The sequence below is a fragment of the Rousettus aegyptiacus genome, unplaced genomic scaffold, assembly GCF_014176215.1.
Source record: "Rousettus aegyptiacus isolate mRouAeg1 unplaced genomic scaffold, mRouAeg1.p scaffold_m13_p_7, whole genome shotgun sequence".
Taxonomy (NCBI): domain Eukaryota; kingdom Metazoa; phylum Chordata; class Mammalia; order Chiroptera; family Pteropodidae; genus Rousettus; species Rousettus aegyptiacus.
This window is the reverse complement of record NW_023416310.1, coordinates 108,617,435-108,630,181: the sequence shown is the minus strand read 5'-3', so window position 1 is coordinate 108,630,181 and position 12,747 is coordinate 108,617,435.

Sequence of the window (12,747 nt, the reverse complement as noted above, 5' to 3'; positions counted from 1 at the left end):
TGCAATTAATATCCTTGGATATATGCCATTTCATACTTTGGCAAGTATACTGTAGGAAAAACTCCCTGAAGTGGGTTTCTGGGCTCAAAGGGTGAGTGTGATTTTTAATTGAAAAAAACAGTGCCATCTCACCCTCTGTATACTGGTATGCACCCACCCACCACAGAGGTGGGGGTGATGCCATATACCTTGTCATACAGAACATTAGCTAACTCTTTTATCTTAACCAGTCTGATAAAAGAGTGTCTCAGAGTGGGTTTCCCCCACCTTTACTGAGATATAATTGACACCTAAACCTTGTGTAAGTTTAAGATACACAATGTGATGATTTGATATGCATATATATTGTGAACTGTTTACCACAATGAGGCTGATTAATACATCTTTCACCTCACATCATCACCATTTTGCAGTTGTTCTGGTGAGAACAGTCAACTTTCATAGCAACTTTCAAGTGTTTGATAGGGTGTTGCTCACTGTTGTCACCATGCTGTCTATCCACTCCCAGGATTTACCCATCTTAAAACTAAGTGCAGTTATCCTGCTAGGAGTTAAATTAGGCATCTTTTCATACGCTTAAGTGTCACCATATCTCTAATTATAGGCTCGTTGGTTTTCAGAAATCGATTTATAACAAGATGGTTAGCCATGTTAGTTTTTGTCATAAGATGCAAATATATTTTATTAGTTTTTGTTGTCGTTCAAACTGTACATAATGGCATGTTTGTTACAAAAGATTTTGATTTTTATATAGAATCAATTAATCTTTTCCTTCATGGCTTCTGAGTTTTAAATCACAGGTAAAAAATACTTATCTATACCAAGGTTACTTTTTAAATTGTCCACTCTTTTCCAGTTTATTTTTTAACTTTAAAAACTATGATCCCTTGGAATCATTTTGGTGAAAGATGTGAAATCGTAGGACCAATTTAATTTTTTCCAGATGGCTATCCAGATGTTACAATATTACCCAATGCAAGAAGTTCGTCTTGTGGTGAGCATAATCCAATGAACCTTGACCAAGACAGAATCTGAGCAAGGAAAGTTTGCTTGAAGCAAGCAAGGAGAGCCCTAGGGGTGATAATTCAAGCAGTGTTTCTCTGAATACACAAGGGAAATTATACCTTTATTGGGACTAGTTATGCATAGTCATCAAAAAAGTGTAGGTCATTATATGTAGAGGCTGAGCCATTCTGGCACAGGTGCAGTAAGGGATCATGCTTTATCAAACAGCATATGTATAGAAGATGGTAGATAACCTCTGTCTGGGGAGAATTCAGTATGATAATTGAGCAGGGTTAGTCTTTGTTCCTTTTAGGCAACCTTACCTGGCTTCTGTAGGAACAAGGTGTTATAGTCTTATGGTCAGCCTTTCAGGGAGTGTCCTTGCTCTGCAAGATAGCTCAGCAAATATGTTAGTTTCACAACTCAGCAACCTCTTTCACACTATTCAGCTTACAACAACCCCATTTGTTAACTAAGCTATCTTTCCCCCACTAGTTTAAGATGCCATCTTTATCTTTTACTGTATTTCACACATATTTCAATCTTTTCCTGGACCACTCTGTCCCATTGGTCTATCTATGACCTATGAACCAGTACTTTAAATTATTAAAGGTTGATAATAATATGACTTTTTAAAATATGAATTGACCCTAAAATATAGACAATAAAATTAATTTATATTTTTTAAAGTAATTTCTTATTGCAAAATCTTGTCTTCTTTCACTGTACTTAAGAGGATAATCAAAACTTGATTTTAATGCTGGGAAGAATGTCTATGAAGATTTTCAAAGTCCTCCACTTCAATGAATGTTTAAAGAGACCTTCATTATACTTTACCTTTTAGGCCCAACTTTCAAGGATATACTTTAGTCCTTTACACATGTCCTTTTCTTCACAGTTGAATTTCCTGACAACCAACCTAGTCTAAAGAGCATCTCTAAGTAGAGCTCAAGGGTCCCTGCTTTTGGAGTGTTTAAAGGTGTCTACATGTCTTCATCTCAATGTGATTTAGTGCTTTATCTCCTTTTGCCTTTTTTTCATATGAATTATTGGATAAAAAGTCTTCTATATCATTGGAAAGAGAAGAATTGATCAGCATAGTTAAGAAACTTGACCTTATGGAACTGCACACAGAATGCAGCATTGGCACCTGCAGAAAGCCAAATGATAATGAAAATACTACATATCAAAACTAAGGCCAATCTTTCTATTCAAAATTCTAGATTACGTTTTACAGTAAAGATATTTTCAAGCTTGTCTTCAGTTTCTTAACCATAGTAAGCAGATTATTTTATTTTTTGTTCTTGAAACTATAGTTCTTTATTATTATTATGATTCACATTGATAACTCAAAGGAAGTCATTAGTAGCTTTTGTTTAATGTAAAAAAGAACCCCATCCACCCTCCAAAAAAACCCCAAAAAACTTGGGCTTAAATCTGTCATCAGGAGCCTGGTTGAAGAGCCTTATATTTTCACAAGGGAAATACAGTGCAGATCTCTCTGGAAAGCAGTTTTTAAAGAAGAAATGCTGGGCAGGGTGGGGAAAGAGGGTTTATTTGCAGGGTATTTTAAAATTTGTATCCAATAATTTCAGTATCAGAAGTCTTTACTGCTGTTGTTTTTTATTTCTACTGGTTCTTTATGATGAGTCTGTAGTTCCCTTTGTGACTGATTTTTTTTGACCCTATACTGTTCTTTGTCTTTGAATAACTGTATTAGAGGAATCTTAAGCCCAGATAGGGTATATTCTTCCAGGGAATATTTGCATTTGCTTTTGCAAAGTACCTCATGGATCACAACATGAGTAAAATATTTTGGAACACTCAGGAGATGTGAATCTGGCTACATGTACACACAAGGGCTCTCATGTGTTTATAACATCTTGGACTTGATTCATTTCTCTTGCTCTGAACTTCACAAAGCACCCTGAAGTCCTCTTGGAGCAGGAGAGAGGGGGACAAATTCATTTCTGGTTTTTGCCCAATCCTGAAATGGGTAGCCCTTTGAGAGTCCAGCTTTAAAAGGAGAGGGTCTCTCATTAGATGCTCCCACGGAGTTGACCCATGCCTTTGAACTCTGAATTTTTTGCCCCAGCAGGTTGTCAAAACCAACTCTGAAATCTGCCTGAATCTTCAAATCCCACCAGGCAGCAAGCAACTTCACCAGTCACTTACTTCTCCAGGATTACATTTCACTGCGATTTCAATGTAAAAACTTTCTATGATCTTTTCAGCTTTTCAATGAAGATTTTAAAAGTATTTTTATTATATCTATCAGTTGCTTTAACCAGGAGATTTTAGTTTCAGTAAACTTGCCTTCCCACTTCCTATAAATAGAACCCTCTGCTCACAAACCCACCCAGTCATGTGCCTCCACTCCTTTGCTGAAACTGCTCTTGACAAGATTATAGAGCTCTACATTCTTGCTAAACATGATTATCAATTCTCAGTTCTCATCTTACATTACTCAACAGCAGTATTTGATATAGTTTATTACTCTATTTACTTGGCTTTCAGAATGGCACATTTTTTTGATTTTCCTCCTACTTTACCAGGCTGCCATTCTCTCTTCCTTTCTTCCTACTAGTCCTTGGTAACAATGTCTTCTGCTACTTTGTCCTCACCTCCCTGAACACTGACTGTTGCAGTGGCCTACCACTCTTCCTTCTGTCCTTTTCTCTTCACAGTCTCTCCCATGGTGAAATCATCAAATGAATGACTTTAAATATCGTTCTGTAGACTGAAAACTCCAAATCTTACATGTTTAGTGTGAGCATCCTCAGTGTCATCCAGACTCATGTCTGTAACAGCCTACTCGAAATTTCCACTTGGATGTCTATTCAAACTCTCAACCTTAACACATCCAATGGAGCACATGTTTCCTCCTCAAATCTGCCTGGGACTGAGGCATGAGAGAACAAAGGAAAAAGAAGAAATGTGGGAGATCTCCCTTTTCTCTGAGCTTCAGGAATACCCTTTCCTGACCTTGATCCAGAACTAGAGGGATGCTTTTACTGTCCATACCCTGGTGCCCATATCTAGGTTTCAGACTAGGGGAAATAGGACAGAGAGACTTGCTGCCAGTTCACTAGTACCTCAAATTTCAGTCTTTCCCCCAAATCTGCCTGCTGTGATTTATTCACCAGAGTCCTCAGATAGCTATTTTATGCTTTCCATCCAAGTTTAAAGCAATATTCAGTGGGAGACACAGGATGGAGTCTACTTACTCCATATTATTCAGAACTGGAATCCAGAAAAAAAATTATTTTTAGACAGCATTGTAATTTTCCCTAAGCTAACTACCTTAAATTTTCTTATACTAACTCCCACAGATGTTCAATTTTTTTTCAGATGTTTCATCATGTGAATCTATTATTTTTTCTATTGATTTTACTTCTACACCGTATTCTCCATTTAGAACCCTTGGTCCTCCCCCCATTTTGGACTTGCTCTCTAAAATTGCAACTGGATCTTCTCTTCACTTTCTTGATTTAATTCACAGTTTGGTGGAGCATATCCTCCAAAGCTTTCCAAGAAAGGAAATAAAAGAGGACTTCATGTCTAGCATGTCTGAATGTCTTCATTCTACCTGTACATTTGATTGGTAGTTGACCAATTACAGTTGTAAGGGATAAGTTAATCTTTCTGGAAGCAGGTTTTCCAATACTACCCTTGTTTCTAGCCCAGTGCTTCACCTTGCCTCCTACCATGCCTGTGTACCTAAGACCTCAGGCTTTCCCAGTCAATCAACGTCACTAAGAAAGATAACTACTCTCTTTCTCCACCCTTGGTGGGCAGGTATCTATTGATGGTTTTCTGTGTCTGGAATGAGTGTGGGAGTTCATCGTTTCATAGATGGATTTTCAAAATAACTTCTTGTTCTCTCTGCTCCCCTCTTTGCACACTCCCGACTCCTTCCTATACCTACTGCTTCAAATTGCTCACTCCTTGTGGGGTACTCTGGTACAAAATAGCTCTCTCTGAACTCTGTTTTCCAAAGTCCTGCTGCTGGGTACTTTCCAAAATCCTCTTGGCTACCCTGCCCCTTTTTGTAGTTCGTTTTTGTGAGTTTCTATAATTTTTATACTTCTGCTATCATTTTAGTGGGGCTTTATGTAGGTAAGAAGAAAGCATAACTGTTTAACCAACTGCTTAAACCAAAAGTTTGTATCGATGTATTTAGGTGAAGGTAAAAGAAGAGTAGAACTTGGGCCTAGTCTTGTTTTCTACTATTTAGAATTGAAATTTGTTCTCATGTCCACTTTTGTTCTTTTTATGACATTGTTAATAGTTGAAAAGGGTATTAATAGTCAGGCATTAGCATTGAAATTTAACAATCTGGTAAATCAGAAGCTTCCCACAAGTAAATAAATACATTACACAAAATTATCTTTTAAATAAAGGATGCTCAGAGTTGGCATAGAAGAGTTATAAATAGAGTCAGGTTTTTGTGTAATCTAGAAGATTCAGTAACCTCTTTCTGGAAAGTATGTATTTCCAGAAAACTTAAGTATGTAATTTGGGAGTAGTATGATACTTATTGAACATAATGTGAAGTTAGAGTTTGATCAATTCTAAAGGAGCTAACCTTGATTAGTTCATCATAGTGCCTATGATGTTACTGTGTTATTATGAAACTTTCACATGAGAAGAATTCTGAGATGGATAAATAATGAAAGTTACTGTGCCTCAGTATCAGGAGAAGTTCTCCTTCTTAATATCATTGTTTACACGGTTCCATTATTGGTTTTATGCTGATCTTAGCCTATTGATAACCAACACTGTGGCTGGGCCAGCCCTTGTGGTTCTTGTTATGATACCCCTCAGCAATAACTAGTAGGAAATTTGGGAGAAAAAATAAAGGTTTATTACTCACAGGACCTGGAAATTACACAGCACACCTGAGGCCACACAGTGAGGTCACAGGTGGAGAGAGTGCATGGGCCTCAGTTTTATTGGGGATGAGGGTGGGCCTAGTGTTTCATAGGTTCACTCTTTATTGGTGAATTTAAAACATAAGAGTGAGAATTTAAAGCATGGGAAGAAAAAAATAAAACAAGTAGCTCAAATGTCAGTGGTTGAAATCAACCAAGATCTCTGAAACAAAGGAGCCTCAGTGATGGGAGGCCACCGGGCTTTTTATCTAGTCGTGGCTGCAATGTGCTTATTCAAAATGTGAATGCCTCTGTGAAGTGGATGCTTCCCAATCAAAACCTGAGTCAGGCATTTGCCTTACAAAAATGAAAAAACAAAAACAAACAAACAAAAAAACACTTTCAGGGTTTACACTATAGTCCTAATGTTGTTTTACCCATTTTGCTTTTTTAGAGATGAGAATTGAGAATTTATATTTAATAAATTTCTAAATATCTTAGATTTGATTTGATTATGAATTTTTAGAGTCTTGGGATTAAAAAGATCTATGAACCACGAACTATTCAAGATTATTGGTTTGATAGTAATAAGCAGCTATGATGCATCACAGAACTCCAGCTGGTACCATGAAGAGAAAAGAACAAATTATTGGAATTCACAGAAATAACAGAGGTGTTGGCAAAGGCTTCATAAAATGGCTACATGCAGTAAGTGGTCTTCAAATCGGCATCAAGTAGGTAGGAATGTGGAAGGAGATGCTTGCATGCTTTTGGCAGAGTCACAGTGTTTTTGTAAGCGTGATGCACTTGGAAATGTAGATTTGCCTGTCATTTCTGTCACTTCTTAGCTGTGTAACTTGGGACAAATCTTTTATCATCCAGTTTTTAGTTTCTTTACTGATTTAAAAAAAAAAGGAATGGACTGGAAATTTTCGAAGATATTTTTTAGTTATATTACTTCTGCCCTCCTTTGTCAATGAGTGTGTAGGCTGAGAATGACTCTTTAAGGGCTTTGTTACCTATGTTATGTGTTTGAACTTACTAAGTGGGCAGTGGGAGTGGACTAGGAAGATAAGATGGAGAGAATGTCATGATTATACATATTCATTATGAAAGTGGTTTCTTACCAAGGGTTGTTATCCGAATTACCTGTGGAGCTATTCAAAAATGCAATTATTTATGTCTGTGGCCCCATTCCTACAGATCCTGTGGTAGGAAAGTATTACGAACACCTAAAGTCAGGGAGAGGCTGGGTGTTGAGAGTCCAGTTATGCGGCTCCATAGTAATTCATCTGAGAGATAATAATACAGGTAAAGGAGGTATCAATGTTGATTCCTTCAGAAGTAGATCATGATCTTCATATTCCTCTTCATCTTTTAGGTTTCCCTTAATCATCAACTTTTCTTACCCTTCCTAGTGGTTTTTATTCTACCATCATAGCATGCTAGGTATGTTCACATCATAGGAAATATTCACTGAGCACTTACAATCAGCCATGTACTGTGCACTTTACCAACTTTATGTCATGAAATTTATGCAAAAACTCCAAGTTTGTAGAAGTGGATGATTACTTGTGAGCTAAATGTGGTTATTATACTCACTTTATAGATGAGAAATCTATGACTTGTCCAAGATCACAGTATTAGTATAAGAGGAGGGTTTTAAATGTGGTCTTTCTGATTCCAGGAACCAAACATTTAACCACTAACCTGTATTGTCACGGATCTTGGAGAACTGATTGCACTCACTGTCAGAGTCCTTGCTCACCTCCCCTCTTTATCCTTGTTATCCCCTTCCTGAAATATAAGGCAACATCGAAAGTTGTTTCTAAGAATGCTAGTGCATATGCGATTGAGAACAATGAAGGTGTCCACTACACTATTAAGTGTGTAAAACACTCTGAAAAAATACATGTACAAAAGGTGTTTCTAAGATGCTGTTAACCTTAAAAAACAAAAGAGCCAGTTATTTTACCAGCAAGATAGGTTTATTCAGGAATAGCAGAGAAACTGCCAGTTGGAACAAGTAAACTATGGTGAACTATAGGCAGATCTGAAGAGCCAAAGAATTTCCTTTTATAGATGGAAAAAGGAAGTTGGGAGAGGCCACACTGAAGAGTTCCCATGTGGCAACAGCTTCTCATTGTCCCGGCTATTGCTGGGCAAGTTTTTCCTTCCTTCTGCTAGGCAACGTAAAGTAAGCTTCCTCCTGTTTGGAGTATGAGTGGTAGTGTGTGAGAGCTCCCCCTTCAGGCCTTCCCTCCTTTATTTTAAATGAGGTTTCCTTTATTTATTTTCACACTATTCTCAACACAGTAGCCAGAGTGCTCCTTTTAAACTTTTTGGACCATCTCACTCTTCTCTTAAAGCCCTTCACTGTAACCCTCCAATGCCTCATTATCTCACCTAGAATAAAAGCAAGTTCATAATCATAATGGCTTGTGGGGCTCCACATGATATACCCTTATCATTTCATGGCACCGTTTTTCATGTCCACTTGGCTAGGCTATTGTATCCAGTTATTCAAACAAACACTAATCAACATGTTTCTGTAAAAGTATTTTGTAGATATGGTTAACACTCCAATCTGTTGATTTCAAGTAAAGGAGAGAGAAGTAATTATCCTCAATAATGTGGGTGGGCCTCATCCAATTAGTTAAAGGACTTTTAGGAGCAAATAACCAGGCTTCCCAGAAGAGAAGTGATTCTGCCTCAAGGTTATGGCTTCAGCTCCTGTGTGAGCCCCTACCTGCCACCTGCCCTAAAGGTTTCAGGTTTGCTGGACCCCACAACCATGGGAGCCAATTTCTTAAAATATATCTTGTGTGTGTGTGTGTGTGTGTGTGTGTGTGCGCGCGCGTGCCCGCCCTATTGCCCTTTTGGGTATAGGATAGATAGATACGGTGTAGATTATCTATGTATCTATTATCTATCTATCTAGCTATCTATCATTTTCTCTGTCTTCATATCATATATATGTATCATATATATATGTATCATATATGTACTATACTCCCTCTCATATCTTATATCTTTGTTCATATCTGTCTGTCTATCTATCTATCAATTATCTATTATCTATCTATCCATCCATAAAACATGGATATCTTTCTCTATGGATATAGATAGAGATCTATATCTCCATTTATCTATCATCTATCATCTATCTGTCTGTCTGTCTGTCCATCCATTCACCTATCTATACCCAATAAGAGATATATGTAGATATCTTTCTATATATTTGATAGAGATCTTTATCTCTGTTTATCTATCATCTATTTATCATCTATCTATCATCCATCTGTCTATCTATCTATCTATCTATCTATCTATCTATCTATCATCTATCTATCTATCGAGATTCTCCAGAGAAATGAATATGGCCTATTGGTTCTGTCTCTATGAAGACCCCTGACTGATACACCTGGCCTATCCTTCTCACATTTTCCCCTCCCCTCACCCTGCTCTAATCACACCAGCCTCTTTTGTAGGTCCTCAAACATACCAGCTATGCCCTGCCCTAGGGCTTCTACTCGGCTGCTCCATCTACTGGACTTCCTCCCTCAGATAACCCCATGACTCTCTGCTCACTTTCTTCAAATACTGCTTCAGTGACACCTATGCTGAACCACTCTATTTAAAATTGCAGCCCATCCTCTCTGGCCTTCCCAGCTCTCCTTACCCTGCTACTATTTTCTTTTTTCCACCGCACTTGTCATCTTCTGACATACTACATAATGTATTTATTTGTCTTAGATATTGTTTATTGCTTGTATCCACCACTTGGATATAAGTCCCATGAAAGAAATAATCCTTGTCTATTTTGTCGATAGATGCATCCCAGGTGCTTAGCACAGAAAACACCCAATGACACGTGTTAGAACAGCAATGAATGAGGAATCTGCGGGGGTCAGTAGATAGGGGACCCATTCATCTGAGATGGGATTTTGGGGTTGGTCAGTTGAGGGCTTTGCTTAATGAGTGGGGTCTCTGTGGCAGTGACTGGTAGGACTAGCGGGTTCGGTGGTAGGTGAAGGGCATCAATGATTTGGGCATCTCTGTAGGGATCATTAAGGAGACTCTGGCTGTCAGTAACTGTGGGAAAGGATACCTATCATGCCCAACATCACTCATCTAGTAAATGGCAGAGCTGGAATTGACCTCAAGAAGTCTTAACCTTAATGTTGTACAATTTTAATATGTGAAAGCTGACCAAAGGAAGCATATAGTGGCAAGAGCAAGCCAAGGTCTGTGAATCCTGGAAAATTTTCCCTTTCTGGAAAATCAGAATGAGAAAAAGAACACAAGAGTTGATATTATGGGTAAGTTCAATATTCAAGAGCTTTGGTAGGATAACTGAATGATAATTAATCTGCCAGATTATTTCAGGAAACAGTAGATGGGACCATGACATTCTAGACTAATGTACCCTTCCTGCTATTTCTGTTTCTGAGTATGCAGGCAAATATGAGAAAGAATCACAGCCAGATGCAGGTGCTGGGAAAGGGCAGGGTCCACAGCAATGTTCCTCTAAGTATAGGGAGCTGGTGCCCTGCAATGATGACTTTGATATTGGTGTGTAGGATGAGAGGGGAAAGATAAGGGGGCAGAAAGACCAGTCAGTCATTATCCTGACATAGTAATCCATGAAAAAAGTGATGAGGCTGAAAATGTCCATATCCAGTCCCTTCACGAACCTGCCTCTCTACACCTTGTCTGCTTTTTCCACTCACGCAGTCTCTCTCTTTTCAGAGCCTTTTCCATCTCAATTCCTGCCCTTTGCTCCATAGGTTGAAAGGTCATCTCCGAAATGCCCAACCTATTTGTCATTGCTATCAGTACACTGCTGTATGTCCACAATGAAGCAGGTTTTCCTTCTCAAAGCCCAAGAGATGGAAAATGTTTACACTTAGAAAATTTTTATATTTAGAAACAAAGATGTCACTGTAAAAGAGTATTCCTTATGAGGTTTCACTCTGTTAAATGATGGCAGAAAGATTCACTTGGAATTGTGCATTTATTACATTTTAGATGGAGTCTTGCATATTGATAATTGTATATAAAAAAGAGAAAATCCAAGTCAAACTTTTGAGAAAAGTTACATTTATTTAACCAGAATCACTGAATAAAGTGAGAGGCAATGAGTATAATGACTTTGGAGAAATTTTCCAAAAAAAAACAAAAAAACAAAAAACCCAAAAAACCCAGAATGTAATAAATGTGACAAGCTGTAATAAATGTGTCAAAAATTCATAATAGTGAAAAGTCATTAGAATATAATTAATATAAAAAGGTCCTCCTATACAAGTTGCAACACAACGGACACATTGAATAGGTGAGTAAAAGCTTATGTCAAAATGTAATCTTACTCTGCATTAAAAAAACTCACTGGAGAGAAATACTGATTGTCTTGTGGAAAAGCCTCCAATCCAGAATCCCATTTCCACTGGAATATAAAATTCATACTGGGGAGAAATCATTCGAGGGCAACAAATGTGAGAAAGCCTACAAGTATAGCTCAGCTCTTATTCAACATAAAAGAAACCATGTGGGTAGAATGCCTTATGGATTCCAAATATTTGGGAAAAAAAACTTTATTCATGAGTTCAGATTGATAGATTTGGCATCAGAGAATGCAAAACTATGCATGCAAATAGCAGGGGAACTTCAGGGATTTGTGAGCCCCATGGAGTATCAAAGAAATGACCAAAGGGAGAGACCTTACATACACTGATTGTGGAAAAGCTCTCTTCCAGCAGTCAAACCTTTGAACTCATTCAAGAATTCACAAGCGTACTAAATACAATAATGCCTTTAGGAACAGAGGATGACCACTGCAGACAGAATGGCTCATGCTGCAGACAGATATGAGAAGGCTGTAAGAAGAAAACAAAATTCATTGTGCATCAGAGAATTCACATCAGAGGCAGGTAGAAAAGAAGGTGGGAAGTGAGTAGAAGTCCTCAGCAGGAAGCCAAGACTCTGAGTCAGAAACCTCACATCATAGACCATATGAGGAGAACACTGAGTCATAGAGTTCAGAATGGGAAACCACAAAAATATGATAAATGTGGAAAATTTCAACTAGAAGCCCAGGCTCATTGCACATCAGAGAATAATAATGAGAGAAACACCAAGAAAACAGTAAACGCAGGAAAATCTTCATTCGAAGATCAGAGCTCACTGACTCTCTACAAGTTCATATAGTCATATAGGAGAAAAACTCTAGCAAAACACTAAGATGGAAAAGCCTTCAGCAAGAAAACACAGTTCATTATATATCAGAAAACCCACTCAGGAAAGAAGCCCCATGAAATAATGAATTTGAGAAAGCATTCAGCAAAACGTGAATTTATAATTAACACAGAAGAGAAACAAACCCTGGGAATGCAACATGTGTGAAGGAGAATCTGTGCACCAAAATATTACTCTGAGAAGAAGCCCTATTCATTTAAGGAACACGAAAACGCCTAGTCCCAAATTCAAAACCTTCATGCTCCAGAGAGTCTGTACAGGGAAGGGTCTCTATGTTGCATGGTATGGTTGAGCTCCAAAATTAGTGTCAGACATTAGATGCTAGAGCATTTACACTGATAAATAAAAAGTGTCCGTTTTAAATTTAAATTGTACCCTCAAGGAAATAAAGTTACATCACTTAAACCAAGCTTTTTATAAAAAAATGAAATTACTGAAAAATGAGCATCCATGCATCTGCAGTGCAAGCATTTTCCTCCCCATGCCTCATGCTCTCCTTTCAGGGAGGACTTCCCAGAGAGTATTGGAGAAGAGTTATCATATCTACCCTATGTTATCCACTTGGAACTAATCCTCACCATGGACACAACTCTCTCTCCATCACTGGTCCCAA